We start from the raw sequence: 5,010 nt of genomic DNA, 5'->3' as shown, positions 1-5,010 counted from the left end.
TATGACTTTTGAGAGAAGGGAAACATGAAGTGCGTTTCATGTTCGCTATGGTTTTCTGCATAGAGGCACTTTCCAAACTGTGCACAAGGAAATAAAACCAAATAGAGAATTGTGGTCTCACTATTCAGGTGAGACAGATTGATGTTCAGGGCCATGGAAGTGGCTAGAGTTTGTAGGGCATGCTGCTGGAGAGGAGAAGCTGTTCAGAGAAGGGACAGCAAAAAATCTTATGAAGATCTCTTTTAGTCTTTGGCTAAGCACTAAGCTTCATATGCAAGACTGAGAGGCCTGGTTGTGAATGAAAAAGAGATTCCAGAAGGCACATAGTTTTGGGAGACTTTGGAGTTTCAATGGCAAGGGCAAAGAGATCTCATGGAACACCTGAGGGATTTAGTGAGGTCCTAGATAGGCAATGCCTTAAGAGTAGGACTATTTCAGCTTTAGAGTAACTTACACTGATCCACCAGTAAATAAATTGCCTGACAGAACAAAATCAATATTCTTTGAAGGAAAAATACTAAATCCATTATTTCAATAGTGTAATATATGATAAAAATTACTAGACATGAGAAGAAGCAGGAAGACGTGATGTATAATTTAAAAAATCAATATAAGTAGACTCAGAGATGAGACGAATCTTTCAAATAGTAGGTATGGACTTTAAATTAATCAACATAAATATATTAAAATATTTCAATGAAAAGGCAAGCATAATACAGAAGGGGAATCTCATCAGAGACATGGAAACTAGAAAGTGAACCATAAAGATATTCTAAAACTAAAAGTTGCTAGATCTAAAGTGAAAAGTTCAATAGATGGGCTTAAGAAAAGGCTGTTTACATTGAAAAAGAAAACATCAGTAAACTAGAAGACAGAGCTATATGAACTATCCAAATTGAAGTACAGGGAGAATGCCTTAAAAAAAGATTAGAGCTTCTTTTTAGAGGAATAAACGAACACTGTAGTAAAGTGTTCGGTGTAGTTAAGAGAGCATGGTCTTAGAATTGGTCAAGCTAGGACCTGAAATACAGTAGTATGCCTGGGCAATTCATTTAAAGTCTATGGCCCCAGTTTCCTAATTTTTAATGGAGACATTGAAGAGAAAGGCACATATTATATTAAACAGTAAAATTCAGTGAGAGAAAGTTTACATTTTATTCCCAGCCTAAGACCTCTTCCTTTAGAAATGTCACAGACCAAATCAATGAATGCACTGCTGCTTTTTCACTGGACCATTCTTGGGCTGTGTTTGGGCTGACGTGTTCATGAAAGGACCTTTTAGTACTTCTTCCAGAAATGGTATTTGGGAAATTGTGACATCCGAATTGCAGGGAAAAGCAATGAGCCCCAAATTTTGCAATCATTTCTAGGTAGGTCAAATCACTAAGTTTTCTGAATTTCCATTGCACATATGTAAAATAGACATTATAATACTGCATTCACAGAATTTGATGAATGTAAAATTGAAGCATATAGGAGCAGTCTCCTCACCTCATACATGTGCTGAAGCAGAGATACCATGATAAGGAATCCAGAGAGAAAACCGAAATCTTTCAGTTTCCCTAAAATCAGGTGATATGAAGGTAAAAAGACATTATCTGTCAGATTCCAGGTCCCCTGGGAAAGTCTTATGCAGGGCCTGCCACATCGGTGTCTACTGCCTGTTCTAAAAAGATGAGTGGCCCACAAGTCGCCATTCATTCAATCGATAAACATTTATTGAGCACCAACACTGTGTCAGGTGCTATGCTGGGCCTCAGAATAACACTAGTGAATAAGACAGACCTAGTCTTTACTTTAATGGGCCCATCACCCTATGACTTGATAATTTCCCTAATGTTCTGAGTGAAGAGATAAGAATTCCAAACCTATTAAGCAAATCTGGGTAGAGAGAATTTTCTGGAGGGGAACTGGGAGAAAAAGCTTACTTAGTCTGTGGCCTGAGCAGGCCATTCAAAATTACTTGGTTTCCAATGCTCTTTCCTTTCTCCTGTCAGACCCATAAGGATAAAGAGAAACTTCCCCCTTGCCTACAGCACCCGGTCTTCCTAGGTCTCCTATCCAAGTACTAACCAGGCCCGACCATGCTTAGCTTCCAAGATCAGATGAGATCGAATGTGTTCAGGGTGACATGGCTGTAGACAAAAGAGAAACTTTTAAATACTGAGCATCAGTTTAAGGGTACAGAAAAGGTGCAGTGACAGAACTTTTGGGATTTGGAAGACTATGGTTGGTCATATATTTAACTCCATCCCATCTCACTTTGGTTCTGGCAGCGCTCAGCCCTGTATGGACACGGGCAAGGTTGCATTGCTCCTATTATTCCTGGTTGGACTGTCACTGCTAGAAAACTCTTCCCTTCCAGAGCTAAAAGCCACCACCCTATATCTCTTGCCCTCACTCTGATTCTATTCTCTGTGCCTAGGATGGCTTGGACCGAATCTGTGCTTCCCAGGTTCTTCCTAAAGCACTCAATAGGTCTTCAAATATATAAATAAAGGAAATATGTACATAACAAAACACAGGCCAACAATGAGGTGTGCCCACATTTGGGGGTCTTTGGTGTAGCCAAGGAAAGAATGTTTGGTCCTGCATTACATGACCCATCTGTTTCCCACAACCCGAAGTGAATCCCTGGCATGTGGGGCTCTTTGTTCCACCCTCACTCAAGACTTCGTCCATCCAGATGTACAGTTCTGAGTTTCCGTGGTTCGTGCTTTTTCTCCATGACTGCAGGTATCCTCCCAAAGATGGAAATTGTTCCTTTTGTTTTTAGGTGAGGGGACTGGGTCAAACAGGAGGACAACAGGGGCTCAGTGACATATTTAGTAAGAGTTTCCAATCCAGCCTCCTGCCTCCCAGGCTCTGTCCTCCCCAATGTTTCCTAGGACTTCTAGGTGTGGCTTCCCTTCCTAGGCACAGGATCTGGTCTGCAAAGGGGCGCAATGCATTCTTTGGAGTTGATTTGGCAAATCTCCTGGTAAAAACATGGCCTTCAGTTTGGACCTCCTGTTCAGATCCTATTTTGAGCCCTTATTCTAGGTGAAAGAAAAGGAATCTACGCCTCTCCTGCTGGCTGCCTGTGGCTCAGCATTCCGTGGGGCCTGGGTGGCTGCTGCCTCCCATTGTCCTTCTCTCCAAGGAGCCGGTGACTCTATGGCGGGCCCATTGTATGCTGGGCCAGCTGCCAGGTGCTTGCTCTGCACAGGAGTGTGCCACGTCTCCACTTTCCTGGAATTCAAAGAGTAAGAATAAAACTGACTCCTTATTCACTCCCCAATTATTTCCAGCTTCATTTTTTCAGGCTCTCCCTATGGTATTGTTTTCCCAGGAACTATGAAGCAATGAAACTATTAAAAAATTCAAACACTATGCCTGAACTGTTTATCAAGAAAACAATCATAGAAAAAAGATCCTGCAAATTTGCCCAGTGAAAATTTCAGTGTGGGGATGAGAGAAAGGGAACGGCTGTTGAGAGGGTCAGATTTCTCCTTGAAATGCGGAACAACTGGATTGGGGCTGAAGTGAAGATTCCATAGGCACACATGGGCACACAATGAGGTTGTACGTGTCCTGCTGTTTTTGTAGGACTCTTGTAAGAACTAGAAAGATTCAAATTTCCTTTTAGATAATTTATGAAGGACTTTAAAACATACTCATTCCCTTGGGAGAAAGATTTCAAATACCAACCTAACTTTTGTTGATGGATTTTTGGATTTTAGAGATATTAGTTCAGCATAATTTAATTTGAGGGTTTGGTTGAGGAGAGCAACATGGAGGCCCAGCTTGATTTCGTAGAGAGACTTGAGCTGAAAGAAGCCTGGGCTCTAGTCTTTCCTCTGTGCTCCCCAATGGTCTCTTTGCCAACTGAGCATGGGCCTGACAGGTCTTCCCTGAGAGATGTCCTATTTGTGCTGAGTATGTTCCTGCCTCGCTTTCCCTACAGGTGTTTTCTCCTGTCAGCATCTCACTCCAAGCTTAGCCCAAGGTAGGAAATAGGACTGGATCTCAGAAGCCTCCACTCCAGGCATGTCTTTCCTGTGCATTGCTCACAGAGCATGGGGTGAGCCCAGGGGCCAAGCTGGGTCAGGCCATTGCACCAGAGCTTGCTGATATCAACTCATAGTCACCCACCCTGGGGTTTGAGTGCTGTGATACTCAATCTCCAGAGGTGGCTGAACTGGCCACTGAAGTCAAAATGAGGCTGGAGTTAGAAGGGCTTTTCTCTTCCAGCTTGTCCATTTGTGCTTAGCCCTTTGTGATATGACACTTGGTCCACAGCTCAGAACCCACAGCAGAGTAAGGTGTATGCAGGGGCTGGAGAGTTTTCACCACCTTCAGCTGGTAGAAAACAAAAGGCCCTCCCAAAGTAGAAAAGAGGAAAGGGAGGGTATACTCAAGAATATAATTAGGAATCTCTAGGCTCACCTACCATCTGCAGTCATTCCTATCTGGGCTCCAAGTGGCTGGGTGGGTGATGTTGGGGCCCAGAGACCATGGAAATACACATTTTCTCTGCAAATGTCCTCAATCCTGCGGCTTCAGTGACTAAAATACTCAGCCTTCCAATAGAGGCAAACCAGATGGCCTGTGCATTGTTCCCAGACCCTCGGGCTACACACAGCCTCAACAGCCGCTTTTCCTCATTTGGGAAAGTGAAAACATGGGCTTGGAACATCTCTAAATTCTCTAATTGGGCCACCAGCTGATTGGCCCCAGCCTTTTTCCTTTTAACCAACTTGACCTTGTAACATGAACAAGGAAATGCTTATTTGCTTAAGCTTGTATTTTCCATAGTTATGTAGCAAAATTCCATTTTTATAAGCATAGTTTTTAGTTCACAACCTAATGAGGCACCATTTAGTCATCCAAGAAAGGCAGTCGGGCTTCCTTCCAGTTTGAGATGAGGATACTAGAAGGAGATGGAAAGCCTGGAGAAAAGGTACTATTTCCATCCTGCACAGAAGAGAGGGGATTCATACAATTTGGATGAACTTTGAGGCTGCTACG

At 42.9% G+C, this 5,010-nt stretch overlaps 1 pseudogene; it reads right to left on the bottom strand.

The window, feature by feature from the left end:
* Nucleotides 1-2,027: 2,027 nt before the first annotated feature.
* On the bottom strand, nt 2,028-2,143 carry LOC111730726 (annotated as a pseudogene).
* Between the last annotated feature and the right edge of the window lie 2,867 nt (nt 2,144-5,010).

The sequence above is a fragment of the Pteropus vampyrus genome, unplaced genomic scaffold, assembly GCF_000151845.1.
Source record: "Pteropus vampyrus isolate Shadow unplaced genomic scaffold, Pvam_2.0 Scaffold331, whole genome shotgun sequence".
NCBI lineage: Eukaryota > Metazoa > Chordata > Mammalia > Chiroptera > Pteropodidae > Pteropus > Pteropus vampyrus.
This window is presented reverse-complemented; position numbering and strand designations above follow the sequence as displayed.